Consider the following 17,593-nt stretch of genomic DNA (forward strand, 5'->3'; position numbering starts at 1 on the left):
CATTTATGTTTCTAATGCATTTATGATCACAGCTCATTGCTGTGATGTCTTCCTGCTTGTTTTATAGGGAACCAAAGTCGAGTTAATTAAGGAGCTGTATATAGCGGGCCGGTTCTTCATCACAAACAACGCTCGGATCAGAAATAATTCCTACACCAATATGTTTCTGTACCATTACCCTCATATCTCAGGCACGAGAGAGGGTCTTTTAAATATCAGCAGTTTGAACGCAAGAAATCAGAGGCTCAACTTCGACGTAACCATTAAACATTGACAACGAAGTGGTAATCCGTTTTGAGAGTGGGCACTGGATAAATTGGCTAAAATGTGATAGAAGTAATAGCCTGGATTGATTCATCGGTAGTGCAACGTATCTACAGATAATTAACGTATCTAACACTGATAACTGTTTGGTACAATGTATATCATTCATTTTAAGTGTCAAAAACACTTTTTGGACATGCCCGAACATTCTTCTAATTAACGCATCACACATGGAACAGACCTCAGGATATCGTTAATGACTAAATCACTTTTCACTGTTTGAAACAACCTCCAATATACTCCTTCTTTATACTTCGTTGATAAAAACATTTGACGACTAAACGGATTAAAGACAACGAAGAACGGTGAAACACGCTTTTTCATATTTATGTAATATTCATGATAACTCGAACTTCATGTTCTTGATTTAGGTTTTAAAAAGATGTAAACCTATGGTCCTTTCAGAACCCAAACCGGTACAATGTCGATATCAGAACACTGCTCAACAACTCGAACCACAGTTTCAACAATCCCAGCGATACTTCGAGAAACCAAGGTTTGAAAATTCGTTTACGTTTCCTGTATTAGCGTAAACCAATGGAATTTGTTAAAGGTTCTGTTGAGTACAGGTTACCGAGCGGACAATGATCTCCAAGCACGAGATGTTTACTGAAAGGAACCCAGGCCCACATCTGGTACCTCCAGCAGCTGAATGACCCTATAAATGTCTTTCAAACACATCATACCTCAAGGAACAGTAACTAAGGAAAACTACTAACAGCTTTTTAAAACGTATCTTCGGCCGAGGTTTCCTTCCTTCTTATGTCAGAAACACAAGGTATTGTAAATTTACATAAAACATCAATGCTAAAGAATTACCAGCCTTGATTAACCAGTAAGATGAAACATTGATACATTACGTTGTTTAGTAGTCCATTTATAGTATTCCCAGAAATACTGAGAATATTTTATTTTCCTAATACTGATAATAGATTTTTAAAATAGATGTTAAGGTACTCAATATGGGAGGCAGGTCTTGTAGGCTTAAGAATGAACCCTACTACATCGAAAGTTATCTCCCCTGGTGTAGCAGACGGCTTCCTTTGATGACATGGCACATTCGACAGAAGAAGAGAAAAGCAAGTTGGTTCTAGATGATTTTGAAATTGGTGTGACTAATGTAAAAAAGTTAGCTGGTAGACATGACATTCATCTGTCTACAGTATAGAGAACTTTGAAGAATATTCAGTCAGGAGTTGGGATTGAGTACAAGACAGGGGCAGGGAGTCCAAGGATGTTCAGTACTACGGGTCGCAGGCGACTTGGTCAGATTGTGAGTTGGGGAAATTGAAAAGCGTTGTGAATTTCAGAAATAAGATGATTAATAGAGGAAGTCCTCAGGTATATAATGAAACCCTTAGGCAATAATTACAAGGACATAACTGTGTGAAAAAGCGCGGAATTCCCTCACCATTGATGAAAGATGCACAACAAGAAAGACATTTAAATTGGTGTAGTGCTCACGAAAATCAAGATTGGGATAATGTTTTCTTTTCTGGTGAAAGTTCTGTCTGGCTTTTTCCCAACTGTGAAAATTTGGACAAACGATACCGTGAAACCTATCTACCAACGCCCAAGACATAGACCGAAATTTCACATATAGGGTGGAATACCATTACGTGGAGTGACACCATTGTGTATTTTCACTGGAAATTTGACGAAGGAACGATATGTTGATATCTTAAATGATCACCTCCTTCCAACGGCCCGAACACTGTATGAAGATAATTGGATTTTCCAGCATGACAACGACCCGAAACACACTGCGGGCTACACAAAACAGTGGTTGTCAGACGAAACGTTCAAGTTTTAGACTGGCCCAGCTACAGCCAAGAACTTAATCCTATTGAGAATGTGTGGGGACTAATGAAGTACAGAATAGACCAAAGACGACTTTAAAATATTGAGGATATGAAGAAAGAACTGGTCGAATGTTGGGATATGCTGTCACACGATTTCCTACAAACTTTGAGCGGTAGTGTACCTAGGCGCATCCAGTCGTATATTGCAGGGCAAGAAGGTGTCAGAAAAGACTGAGAGAGTACTGAAAAGACACTTAGACTTTAAGAGAATCATATCTCAACATATTCATTTGAGTAAAACTTCAGTAGTTTATATACATGAATTAGATATTTGACGAAACAACTTTCTAAATAATTTCTGGGAATACTGTACATGTATATGGTTTTGTCTGTATGTTTCTGTAAGCCCTGTGGAATCTACTTGGCACATAATGCACACCGGTTACTCTCAGGCTTTGACGTTTCATATTTGCATACATTATATTGTATACTTTTACTTACCTTTAAACCAGTTTCAGTTTTGGTTTCTTTGGTTGTGATATTATCATAAGATGATATATATCCAATGATATACTACCGTCTCCATTTTTACGTTACTCAAGAAAGAATCAACGTGCAGAGTTTTAACAAAAATGTCCATGTAATCAAAATTTGAATTCTGCTTTTGGATAGTGTTTCCATCAACAAACCGGTGTAGGTGAGCAAAGCGAAAATAGCCCGAAATGATGTTCATGGTTGATTATTCTAGGTTGGTTTTGATTAGTACGATCATCTTTTAGTTTAGGATTCATTGGGTTTTTGTGCTTTCTATAGTCGTCCGTTCCGTACCCGTTTTCGTTGGTTGCACAAACGATTTGCACCACATCCGTCTTCCCACCTTATTAACCGGAAGTGAGTGAGTGAGTTTTGAACGTCAGTCTGGTTTTGAATTACCGAAGTAATGCAGGTTTTAGGTGCTGACACCTTTGGTGAAACCCAGGAACACGGGTATGGTGCTGCCAATGAGAGAGTAATAAGAGTGGACGGAATAAACAAGCGACCATGGGTTTGTGGTACCCGTAGGTGATGCAAGTTTGCATTGAAAACTGAAGCATCTCAGGCAACGTGGCTACACTTGCCTGTAAATAGTGGTAGTAGTAGTAGCAGCAGCAGTAGCAGTAGTAAATAGTAGCAGTAGCAGTAGCAGTAGCAGTAGTAGTAATAGTAGTACTGGTTTATCATCACGTTCAAATTTAATGCACTTTAATAGCGACGTTCAAGCAGGCTAACAGTATAAAGTTGGCGTCACTTATTAAAACCGGTCCAATGTTCTAACCACTAATCTTCCAGTATTATCCACAACACCCGAAGTGTGATGAAAGAAATAGCAATGGCCACAAAGTCAATATCACGCAATACCAGGCCAGCTTAACGTGGGAAGGAAGTGACGGAGCGTTCCTTTTCAATTTTCCATTACATTCACAATCTGCAATGTTACGTTTTACAGTGTCCTTAAATATCGACTTCACTATCAATCAGTGCTTTTGCATTTTTTGGAGATTGCAAAGACACTTCAAAGCCGAAAATACTTGAGAGGGCGTTAACGAAATCTGTTGTCACAGCGGTTTGCCAAATTATTTGTCTATAAACAGAAACCAACAACATTTAATCGTTGTTTTGTGGTCGTTATTTGGTTTTATTCCGTTAAAGCCATTAAAGTTTACAGAATGTGCACCTTAAAACATTCCATGATGATTTTCTGTAATGCTTTATAAATTAATTTCGATGTGATCAATAATTATACCTTTGGGTTTTTATTCATTTTCACGCTGTTATTTTACTGTTTGTTTTGGGCACGTTTTACAGGCGATCATTATGCGCACTAGCCTGTTTGGAAAATAGTTCGACTGTTTCCACTAAATATGGAAAGATAGCATTTTATGAATTCAGTTTTTTCAAAGATGAAATGTAGTGATCTCCTAAAAGGAAGAAATGTTTGCGCTGCTCTTTGGAGTGTGACAAAACCAGGCTGTCATCTCTTTAACTGAAAGTATTCATGGAAGCAATTTGTGCCGATAATTCACACAAGTCTGGAAACGTTAATGGAGAAAAAAGTTTCTGGTCACACATTAAGTGCAGATGTTGCAGGCAATATAGCAAGCAATGTTAACAGACCCGTAAAAACGATAACTCGATTTTCTAACAAGCTCTTTCGACTGGTCCAGGAAGGGACATTTTAGACTGGTTATTAGATTGTTATTAAAACAGAAAATGAATCAAAATGTTTTGTAAACATGCCTGCTTTTACATTCCACTAAAATGCATCTGTTTTAAGCAAATGAAAATGGCTATATGTATTTTATGTGGTTATAGGTAATCCTTCTTTCTTTTCTGTTTACTATGATCGATTAGTGAACATGTGTTCCATACACAAGCTTCCTGTTATCAAATGGCTGAAAGTGCAATATTGGCAACCACTCCTTTAAATATATTTAAGTTGTTAAAGGTCCAAACATCTGCTGTCGTAATAATTTTCACTGACCCATCACAACCTTTTCACTGCTGTTTTTTCTTCTACACCAAATGTAAACTGTGTCAGTGGATAATAGAGACTGGTAATTCTAAGGCAACTGAAGTATCCTGGAGATGGATAACAAGCTGTTTTTGACGATATAATCTACATCCAATGTAAACTGTGTCATTGGATAATAAAGATTGGTCATCCTCGGCATCCAACAGATGGATAACATTACATCAAGCTGTTTTTGACGATATAATCGAACTTAAGTTTTAAAAATAGAACCATCTATAATATGAGGTACTTTGTGCACAACCGGTTTAGCTAGTCCGAGGTTGAACAGCGATATATTTTCGACTCAAAGTATACAAGTTGTTAACATTTCGAGATGTTTAAAAACTAAAACTATCAAACCTACAATGTATTAAATCTTTGTGCAAATACATACATGTAGGAGAAGTGATAAATGTTACGCCCTGTCTGCAATATTCCAGTAAAATCACGGAGCCCTCGTTATAAGCGAGGCGTCCCGGACCAAAATAATAGCTGATGAGAATCATCCACGCCGTCGATTTATCAAGACATACAATCAGTCATGGCACAAATTGTAACCAGTCGATCTCTAATTACTCACTCGACTACAACATGGATTATTAGAGGCCTATTCTGTGCTGTAATTATAGCAGTAAATGGTACACAAGGACACTGGTCCCAAGGACACTGTACAAGGACAAATTACCAGAGTATTGTTTAACGCCGCCCTTACGTTGCATTCATCCAGATAGTCTGGACAGTCAAGCATTTTAACCTCTGTAGTTGTCAGGCAAGTCAGTTTTACATCGTGACAGGTGAAACGTAAGGAATGGTGTAATCTTTATGCAATGTAACCTTACTTTTGAGTACTTATGTGAACTTTTGAATGATCTATTGGGATAGCTTGTAGAAGCAATTGCTTAGTCACTGTATGGGTGTACATGCTGATACCACATCGAGTCTTTTTGGATTTTCAATTAGGCTATGCTTTAGAGTGGTCACTTTCATTACAGAACCTCCTCGGTTCTACAAACAATTCATGTATGGCTGTCTCTAAATTTCCACATTTCCGACTTTTAATATTAGTGTGTGACTGCTCTATAGCCACATTGTCAGCATTGCAGCATTATCGTGAGAAAAACAACTTATACATGCATAATATATTATGTTAGGTTATAAAACCTGTCGACATATAATAGTATCCGTGGAATACCTATTCATGGTTGTTACAGTATAAAAAACATGTCTATGGCTGTGTACATAACATATTTAATGGCATAATAAATCTTCATAATATCTTCAAAACACTTTCATTCATTCTATCGAAACTGAGACATATATCTATAACTCGGTGAATCCAAATGAACATTTGGTTTGTGTCTGCCTTTACTGAATACAAAATAGTAATACTATGACGTAACATAAATTTGTAGGTTTTTCTAAAGCAAAATTGATGGCAGCAAGTTATCAAAGAACGGAGGATCCATGCCATTAAGAAGATGTCAAATTGGAGTGCTTTTAGCAATATATCACCAATATCACGGCAGTGGACACCAGAAATGGCCTTCACACATTGTACCCATGTAGGGAATAGAACAAGGTTCTTCGGCCTTACAAGCGAACGCTTTAACAACTAGGCTCCACCACAGCCCCTGTCAAATTGGAAACGATTTTAGTTAAACCCTGATCCATGTATTGAATCCATAATCATGTACCATGACACTAATGAGTTGAGCCGATTGGAAATACCCGTGTATTGTTTGGCAATCCTCGTTAAAAAAGTTATTTGTTTTAAAACTTGCTCCATCCAAACTGAATCGGAAAGAAAATAATGCCTCTTGGTTAAACCAATTGCGATTTCCTACGTGACAAATCTTGGAACATAACCTTGACAATGAGCAAATATCATGTTTCTGTTCAGTGAATTGTCAGTTACAAGTTGGTTTCTATTCACATCTACCGATGATTGAAATAAATTATTTGATGCATTCAGTTTCATTGGCTACATGACTTCTCGGAAAGTAACAGGTGCATCGTATCTATTATTTGTTGGTTTCTCGTTTAACGCTCCATTTAGCAACTTCCAAGCTATATTTTGGCTGCACATCTCATGTAACAGATACAGTACCCACAGTACAAATGTAAAGCCAATTGATCGTCATTTATGTACACATGCCTAAGGTCTATTCGGAATTTTTGAATGAAATTACGTAATATTATGATTTTTATTACGATTTCTTTTCTTCACATTGTGTATCCCAAATTTGTACTTCAGAAGAGTTATGTATGAGTGTTTTTCTTCACACGACAACCAAGAGCGTCACGAAACAATAGTACAAAACTGTTTCAAAACGAGAAAGAATATGAAACTGCACTACTGTAACATATATTGTACTTGTATACTACAGAAAACTTGAAATAATATCACGTGTTGGGGTATTATTCTATGGCCATGTGGTGATTATGTTACAGTTATTACTGATCGATTGGCAGACTATTCAAACTGGAACAGACAAAGCTAAACATTATGCGAATCAAACCGGTATCATGTACATCAGGACATTCGAGGTGTAGACAAAATGAGTGAGTAATCACAGTGAGTAATAAGGACTCTAGACCGCGATCCTTCGCTCAACCGGGAGTGCAGATCGCCAAAAGCGCCTTCAGGAATCCTAGGAACGCAGCCTTTCGTTATTGACTCCCGTCTTTCTGTGTAACACTGGTCGATCGATAAGACCGTTAGACGACTACTTGTCAATACAAGGCCATCAAACGGTCATCAACTTATTGCTCTAATTGCTGATTTTGAACAACCTGCATCAGTTTCGTGCTGCAACCAACACCATTCAATAAATACAAAACATCAAAGTGTTGATTATCTGCCAAACAGAATAAGTTGGGAAAAACAAAAAACATCGTGAAAATGGTTTCAGCGAATCACCAGTTGTTCTCAAAAACGGAAAGCATGTTCTACTTGCCCGATATCACCAGACAATGACAATCTTCAATTGGAAAATGACCACGGTTCCATCAGTCACGTGTGGTTAATAGCGGCCTTCACAATTTATTTCTCCTCAGATTTGTCTCCAGATAAACGGTTCCCTCCTTCTACCACTCACACCATCGGAAGCACCGAGAGACGGAGGAAGAGGTACTGCAGACACATTTCCGACGGAATCGATGATAATGAAATTGGACAAAATTAACACTATTGGGCCAACAGGGACGTGAATTGTTTAGACTGCCTTCCACTCACTCTGCTCTGAGCGGGCGACACAGGTATTGTTCATGAGAGTAATCCCGCAAATTTGGCTTATCAGAAGTTCATTAGTCTAGTGCTTCCGCAAGGATTTTTGTGAAGCTGTTGTAATTTGCATCTTGATTCCTTTGTTAGCAGTTTCAGGGGTTTCCCGGCTGATCCAATTGCCTGGGTAATCAGAAATGGCTAATTTGATGAGGAGTTCAGTTCCCCATCCTTAGAGACCAGTCAAACAGATTAGAAGCACCATATCTTTCAATATACGATTTAAACGCTGACTGGGTCTATACAATACGTTGAAAAGTAACGCTGGTATCAAATAAGATGACACAGGCATTCGTTATTCCCTTACCGAAAAAGCAACAGTTTATTTACTGTGATATATATATGACAGAGGCTATACATGTGTCACACTTAAGAGATAGACAAGAGTGCGCCGAAAACAATCAGTTTCTTGGGGTGAAAGGGATGGTGTAGCCATCAATATGATTGTGTTGGTGAGATGGGTTTAACGATGACTGAACGGTATCTCACCACAATAACTGAACAGTGGCTCAGGTCCTTGTCGTTGACAAGATCAACTAAGTTTTACAGAAAATGTAATACATCTATTGTCAAGCCTCACTAATGGTTGCATCAATCAAGGATATCTTTCTCCCCATGATAACTTGAACTTTTGGTTCAGAATCTGTTAAAGTTTCTAATTTAAGTGCACTTTTACTTAGATAAAATACGTTTTCTATTCAATGAAACCCTGCTACCCTTTTCCTACCAACGGTTATTAAGAACGTGTTTCAAATACGGAACGACTGTAAAATATAAGGTAAAATCTTTTTAAAACTTGAACTTTGAAACTATCACATATTTTACTTCTTTACAGACAGCATCGCTCAAAGCAATTTTATGTTTCATACACTCAGTTGTTTTTTGGACCTCGACATGGCAGAGATTCCGTGACTGTTTTCTGTCTTGCTAAGGATTGTAATATATGGGATACCTGGTCTTTTAGTAGCCAAAGTCTATAAATTCTCAAGCCCAGCAGTTTATAAAGATCAGTATATTTTCGCAGTGTACAAAGGGAGAAATACTTTCATTTAGGCAGAGATTTGTGGACATTTCCCAACTACTGTGGTTTATAGGATTTCTTCAATCACGATGTAGGCGCCTTCATCTCCCTGGAGGAATGTGACCAGGTGTGTGAAGCTGATCTCAATTATTGGGTATATCCTTGACCCAGTAAGACATTATTACCAGACTATCAGGGGAGTATACGTCGATAATGAAACTTCATTGTGCTTCATCAGCGGAAGGGAATATTTAGACAGCCATGCGCTGAAGACAGAGTGAGTAAGTGAGTGAGTTTAGTTTTACGCCGCACTCAGCATTATTCCAGCTATATGGCGGCGGTCTGTAAATAATCGAGTATGGACCAGACGATCCAGTGATCAACAGCATGAGCATCGATCTGTGCAAATGGGAACCCATGACAAGTGTCAACCAAGTCAGCGAGCCTGACCACCCGATCCCGTTAGTCGCCTCTAACGAGAAGCATGGGTTACTGAAGATCAATATTCTAACCCGGACCTTCACGGGTCGCTGAAGACAGAGCTAGACTAAGTTGTGGCAGGACTGGTGGTGGTGGTGGTGGTGGTGGTGGTGGTGGTGGTGATAGTGGTGATGTGTGGGGGTTAGGTAATATTGACGGGGTTAATAGTTTCAGAAGTAGCAGAAATTACATAGTTTGTTGTTCACTTTGTTCAAACCTGCCTTTACTGGCGTATCAAATATATAACGGCATGATGGGAGAAAGAAAAACATAATTCTATATTTTGGCATGTACAATGTATTCTAGGGTGTTTGACTCACCTTTGCACGTGTAAATGACATGTGCTACAGGTGGACCCGGATCCGCTCGCCTTTCCTGTGATTGACATTATGAGGATTGTACTATACAATTGTGAGTGACTAAAAATTTAACCTGGCGTCAGCTATATTTCAACAATAGAGTTCACCAAGTTCACACATGTACACAAGTCCACGATAAACACAAAAGCACAAAAGCACTTAGTTTTTACGCAGTTTATAATTACAAAATAATTTAAAATTTAAAACACAGGCTATAACCTAATTTTTTAAAAACAACCAAATTAGCGAGTGTCTTAAACTTAAACGTCGCATCTGCTATATTTCAGCCATATAGCGACGGGACGAGTTCATACGTATACAAAATTGAACACAACGTCATATTCAAAGCTATTTTATATATAAACCATACGGGGTCCTCTTTATATTCCATTTTGAGCATTGTGTTTCGGTAAATAAAATAAATGTAAATGGGTTATTCTCAGGCGCTGACGTTTTGTATATGTGTTATATTGTTTACATACCCATTAACCAGTGTCAGCTTTGGTTTCTTTGGTGATACATATCGAAACTTAAGCCACCGTCTCCACATTGTCACCAAGAAAGAATCAAAGTGCACATGTTATAATGTTGACATTATCAAACTTAAAATTCTGCTAGCATTTGTTGTTTCATGCCCATGTAAGTAGTAGTAGTTGGTTGGTTGGTTAATTCTTTGTTTAACGCCGCACTCAGCAATAATCCAACTATATGGCGGCATAATTAAGTTCCAGTTAATAGCAGCAGCAGCAGCAGCAGCAGCAGTAGTAGTAGTAGTAGTAGTAGTAGTATATCATCGCGTTCAAAATTAGTGCACTTAAATTGCGACGTTGCCAGCGAACCACAAATCTTCCAGTATAATTCACAACATCACAGTGGTGGAAGAAATAGAAATAGCCACAAAGTTAATATCACACAATACCAGCTTAACGTGGGAAGGAAGTGACATTCACAATCTGTAATGTTGCGCTTTACAGTTTCCTTAAATATCGACTTTACTATCAATCAGTGCTGTTGTATTTTTTTGAGATTACAAAGACACTTCAAAGCCGAAAATACTCGAGAGGGCATTAAAGAAATCCGTTGTCAAAGCTGTTTGCCAAACTATTTGTTTATAAACAGAAACTCAATAACATTTAATCGTTGTTTTGTGGTCTTTATATGGTTTTGTTCTGTTAAAGCCATTAAAGTATCACTCGTGGTTTACAGAATGTGCACCTTAAAACATTTCATGATGAAATTCTGTAATTAACTACGTGATCAATAATTACGGCTTTTTGGTATTTATTCATTGTCTCGCTGTTTTGTTTTTAATTATTTCTTTTATTGTCTTTTGTATTGTTTCATTATGTGTACAAGCAGAGTAAAGAAAGATAGATTTTTATGAACTGAGTTATTTTCAAAGTTGAAATAAAGTGAGCTCCCAAAGGATGAACTGTTTTTGAATGTGACAAAACCAGGCTGTCATCTCCTTCACTGAACGTATTCGTGGAAGCAATTTGTGCCGATAATTCACACAAGTCTGGAAACGTTAATTAAGAAAAAGGGCTCTGGTCACACATTCAGTACAGATGTTGCAGGCAATACAAGGCAGTGGTAAAAGACCCGTAAAAATGATAACTCGATTTTCTCACCATTTCGACTGGTTCTGACATTGTTATTACAACAGAAATTGAAACATAATGTTTTGTGAACAGTTCCCATGCCTGCTTTTTATTCCTCTAAAACGTATCTGTTATTAGCAATTGAAAATGGTTATTTTTATTATGTTTGTTTAATTCACTTCTTTCTTCTCTGTTTACAATGATCGATTAGTGAACACGTGTTTCATACACACGCTTACTGTGATGAAATGGTTGAAAGTACAATATTTGCAATTATTCCCTTGAACATAGGGCTGTTAAGGTCCGAACATCTGCTGTTGCAATGATTTTCACTGACCCATCACAAACTTTTCACCGCCGTTTTGCCTTTTACACCAAATGGAAACTGTGTCAGTGGATACAATAGACTTGTAATTCTAATTCATTGATGTTATATATGAAGTCTCTTACATATACAACCGCCTCCGTGGTGTAGTGGTTAGAGCGTCTGCCCGGAGAGCGGAAGGTCGCGGGTTCGATCCCCGACCGCGTCATATCAAAAGACGTTAAAATATGGTACTTGTTGGTCCCTGCCTGGCGCTCGGCATTAATGGGTACAACAAGGACTGGTCGGCTCGGAGTCAGTATAATGTGTCTGAGTGGGGTACTCATGCTTCACTGCGGCATGGTATCTCAGTGGGCTAGCACTATAAAACCCGCTTAAGTCTGGACTAGTACAAGCAGCCGCACATACACATACACACGCATGAACGTCGTCATATGAGCAAAATATTCTCAAGCACGACGTTAAACCCTATTTCACCACACCTCACGGTGAGGAACCGCTACTGCAAGTCTGGGTATAGCTGAACCTAACCCAACATTTACTATTGGGACACATTGGAAGCCAAAAAGGATATTAATGCTTATCTTCTTCAATATTTGAACACCTCAATATATGCTTGCCAAAGTTTTTTTATCAAACAGAAAAACAGGAAGTAGTAAAACAGGAAGCACTATAACTGTTGATGTTCACTCAGTTAATTCGTTATGGCATTACAGATAATATATAGTAATATGAAAGCATTGGTAGGGTGGTCCTTAACTCTCTTTGGGCATAATGCTGCAGGTGGAGGAGGAGGGGGAGTCAAATTAATGAATGTGGGAGTGGGGTTGTATCCAAATATGTTTATATAATTTTCGAGAAGTTGAACAGATTGGATAAATAGCTTCAAACGAAATCATGTGACAGGAGCGAGAGATTTTACATGCCAACCTGCAATATTCCTGGTAAATCACAGAGGCCTTTCCATACTCGAAAAAAAACTTGTTAAATGTTTCAATATAATCTTTATGGCTGCATATTCATAATTGGAAATTAATAACATAATAAATCTTCATAATGTATTCAAAACTCTTCTGAACATTTTATTGGGACTAAGAAATATATCTATAACTCAATCAATCCAAATTAATGTTTGTGTAGGGAAACCTTTGCTTCATAAATAATATTGATAATCAATAGAGTAGTCAAAGAATAGAGTATTCATGTGGTTAAGATGAAATCGCATCGGAAACGAGTTCAGATAAAACCTGATCATAGTATTGATTCCATTGACATCTACCATGGCTGAAATTGAAAATCAAACTTCTATTGCAAATACCGTTGCAGTGTTTGGCAAGCCTCGTAAAAACAGTTGTTTGTTTGAAACCTGTTCTGGTCCAACTGAATCAGAAAGAGAATAACACTTCTGGTCAAAACTCATTGTGATTTCGTAAGTGACAAATCTTGGAACATAACGTTGATACTGATCAAATACAACGTGTCTCATGTGGGAAGTGGCAGTTTCAAGTAGGTTTTTATTTGAATTCAGTCTGTGAACTACCTTCGATTAAAGGAAACGCATTCACTTTTCAATCGATGCATGGAATCACGGAAATTAAACAGTTTTAACGTATCTAATGTAACAGAAAAAGCACCCAATTTAAGTTCAGTTGATAGTGATTCATGAACAGATGTACATGATAAAGTGCTTACTTCCTGACAAAGGATTGATAATTGACATTGACTGTCTTTGGTTGAACGAAACGCATCCAGTTGTTGCATGATGTTTCAGAAAGTAGAAGGTTTATCATATCTAATGTGATTCATTCACAAGTCCTCACAATATAGTCGGAATCATTGAATCAACTATACGTTCAGTGGAGAATACTTATGATCATGGGAATGGGTAGTTTTTGCTTTTTATTTTACTTAGTGTGAGTTCAGAACATAATGAACACATTCTTGATTATATCCCTGCTGTATACTTCCCAAGAGTTAATCGTGTGACTTTATGTTTGCATGGACAACATGCAAGCAATTCACAGAAACAAATAGTTCTTCAAAACGAAAGATGTCATGAGCATGTGTATGCTCAAACTGAAATTCAGCAACATATTTAGTAGGTGGGAGCACTAAATAGTATAATAATATCATAATTTATATAAGAAGAACCATATCAACAAATCACTAGGTGAAAGGAGGACATATGGCGGTTATGTTATGTTCAACACTGATCAATTGCCAGATTATAATACTGCGTTGAAGAGATACTGAAGGAAATTCATAACACCCAATTAGATCTTGGTCATTTGTTCTAGGCGACCGCTATCGGGTGGTCAAAATCGTTAATGCAAGTCGTCGTACTGAAATTACATAAATGAATTTAATCACTGGATATTCTGGTTCAGACTTAGTATTTGACAGACCACATCTTATAGGACAGTGTTGATCTAAAGATGAGGGAGTGTTAAACAAATACTGTAATGAAGGAAACTAAAGAAATCTCACACCATCCTACAAATATCTTTCACTTTAGAAATTTTCGAACAGACAATACTAAACATTGTTAGAATCAAATCAGTAATTGCATTATATATTGTTATTCGAGGTGTAAACAAAATTAGTCTGGGTGTATAATGACAGTGAGTGCTGTGCTAATAAACTAAATCTAGACTGACGGATGAGTGCAGATCGCCAATAGCGCCGACGGGTTTCTGGGGAACGCTGCCTTTCGTTATTATTGAATGATAGGGCCGTTAGACGACTACTTTTCAATACCAACTTATTGCTTTCCTTGCTAATTCTGAACAGCCTACGTCATCATCCATGCTGCAGCAAACATCATCCAACAAACTCAAAACGTCAACGCAAGAAAATAATCAGTCTCGATTATCTGCCAAACGGAATCAATTAAGAGTAAAACAAAAAGAAGGCAAAAACTTGCCTCAGTGGCTGACCAGGTGTTCTTGAAATATATGAGCTTGTTTGCTCTGACAATCTGCAATTGGACAACATATGCTTCTTAAGCATTCCCAGGTTCCCAGTCCCAACAAATATCAGTTGAGAGAGAATGAACACGGTTCCATGAGTCACGTGTCATTCAGAGAGACTGTCACAGTTTATTTCTCCTCAGATTTGTCTCCAGATAAACGGTTCCCTGCTTCTACTTCTAACACCCTCGGAAGCAGCGAGAGACGGAGGAAGAGGTACTGCAGCCACATTTCCAAGGGAATCGATGATAATGAAATTGGACAAAATTAACACTATTGGGCCAACAGGGACATGAATTGGTTACCCCGGCTTCCACTCACTCAGCTCTAAGCGGGCGACACATGTATTGTTCATGAGAGTTATCCGGCAAATTTAGCTTATTAGAAGTTCATTACTCTAGTGCTTCCGCAAGGATTTATGTGAAGCTCTTGTAATTTGCATCTTGATTCCTTTGTTAGCAATACCAGAGGTTTCCTGGCTGATCTAATTGCCTGGATAATCAGAAATGGCTAATTTGATTTGGGCTGGGTTCCCCATCCTTAGCAACCAGCCAAATAGATTAGAAGCACCATAATATTTTCAATGTACGATTTAAAACATCACGGGGCACGTCAACGCCAACCTATACATATACAATATCAGTGGATAATAACGCATGAATCAAACAATATTACGCAGTCATTCGATATTCACTTACCAAAGAGTAAACACAACAGTTTATTGAATGTGATATGCAAAACATTGGTAACATATTAGATTTAGCCAAGACTCAGCTGATCTCGCGGCATTACTTAGGGTGCAAGTGATGGTGTTGTCATCGGTTGGTGGGATGGTTTTAATGATGATTTGCACAGTATCTCTTCACATTATCTGGAACAGTGGCACAGGTCCTGATCATCTGCGTTCAATAGACAAGGGATTACAACCAAGCATTACTGATGATTGCATCTATCACGGACATCTTCCTCCCCAAGATAACTGGACCTCTTGTGCACAAAGATATGAAGACGTGTATTCCACCAAACTAAGAATGTTCGTATGAGTAGACACAGCTCACGGAAGAGTTGACACTGAAAGTGGCTTTGAAGAAGATCTTTCTTTTGTAATGCATTTCTATTTCGTAAATGATAAAAGACATTTCATGTTCCATGTAAATAGAATCAAATACGTCTTGCAAATGTGTATATTGTCCATGATATCTGCCAATGTGTTTAGTACACAGAACGATTGTGATAAAGAAAAAATAGTATCTGCAAAAAACAACACACTTCACTTGAAGCCGTCTTGTACACGGCTATTGTCTTCAGTCCAGTATCGTTTTGATAATATATGTAATTTTAGGGTTACGTTTCAAGTGTGTAAATTTTCGCGTCTATTTATAAAGAACAGTATAGCTTTACAATGTACAAACGCAGAAATACTAGTACCAACCATTGCTTTGAGTAGAGATTTCTGGACATTTCTCAACTCCTGCGGTTTATAGACTTAGTTCAATCACAATGTAGGCGCCTTCAACTCCCTGGAGGAACATGACCAGGTGTGTGAAGCTGATTTCGTGGAAATCTCACTTATTAGGTACATCACTGACACAGTAAGAAAATATTTCCAGACTATCAAGGGAGCATACGTCGATAATAAAACTTCATAACGCTTCATTAGCTGGATGGGATTATTGAGACAGCAATGAGCTGACGACAGAGCTAGAATTAGTTGTAGAAGGACCTGTGGTGGGGTCTATGGTGATGGTGGCACTGTAGTGGTAGTAATAGTTGCAGAAGTAGTAGAAATTACATAGTTTATGGTTCCATTGGTTTGAACATGCCTTTACTTATATAACGGCATGGTGGGAGAGAGGAACCCGTTCCTTATTTTGACATGTACGATGTACCATGTCTGTTTGACTTACCTTTACCTTTCGGTTGTTGTATAACGTCGCACTCAGCACTATTCCAGTAATATAACCACTTTTGTAATTTTTCGTGTCCATTATGAGGATTGTACTATGCAATTGTGAGTGAAATTTAACATCGCATAAGCTTTACTTCAACCATATAAGTATGAGACCACGAACATGTACATCAGGTTAGAAACTCTATTTAGGTCTTGGATGTAATAATGTTGATGAAATAACTTTTGATCAAAGGTCGTATGATGCTCGTTTATATCTCTATAGGAAGAGCATGTATTTCTGTACCTCAAACGTTGTGAAAAGTCGCCACTTTACGCAATCTGGGGGAGTATTGCTTGAGATGAAAGGAAGCATGACTGGTATAAATTTGAAGTTATCCCTCTTTGAAGTTATTTTGTTTAGAGAGCGTTTTCTCAGTTTTGATGCATAGATCTATATATATGAAACAGTCTAGGCGTTTCACCGGTCTCCTTTTTTTCTTTGTGTGTTGGATATATGATTGGAAGGAAATCGATGACAGTTACAGATCGATATCAGATAATCATTATACCTGCTGCTAAAGTTCCTGGCCAAATTAATTTGTTCTAATTTTGACATTTCGAGAAGACATTACGATTCATGTGCAGAAGGAAACAGAACAGCAACAAAAGGAGAGCAGTTGGTGCCCTTTGGGGAGCTTTAATATTGCTTTAAGAGCATACCCAAAAGTCAGCATTTTCACTTTTCGTTTTCTTAGTCTACTTTAGATGACATTTCTTTTCAGTTTTGACAAACTATCCTAAACCTCTGAAGATTGATATGTAACTATATATATAGACCTATTTGGTGACCATTGTTCATTTATCAAGGTAGAAGTTTTCCTTAAGATTGTTTTGTGTTGAACTTGTTTATTTAGCCGATAAATCAAATGTTTTGAGATAATAGAACTTGGTTCTTTTCAGAACATTTTCAAGAAACCCCATGGTTTT

The sequence above is a fragment of the Haliotis rubra genome, unplaced genomic scaffold (genome assembly GCF_003918875.1).
Source record: "Haliotis rubra isolate DU_JTF1 unplaced genomic scaffold, ASM391887v1 Scf266, whole genome shotgun sequence".
Taxonomy (NCBI): domain Eukaryota; kingdom Metazoa; phylum Mollusca; class Gastropoda; order Lepetellida; family Haliotidae; genus Haliotis; species Haliotis rubra.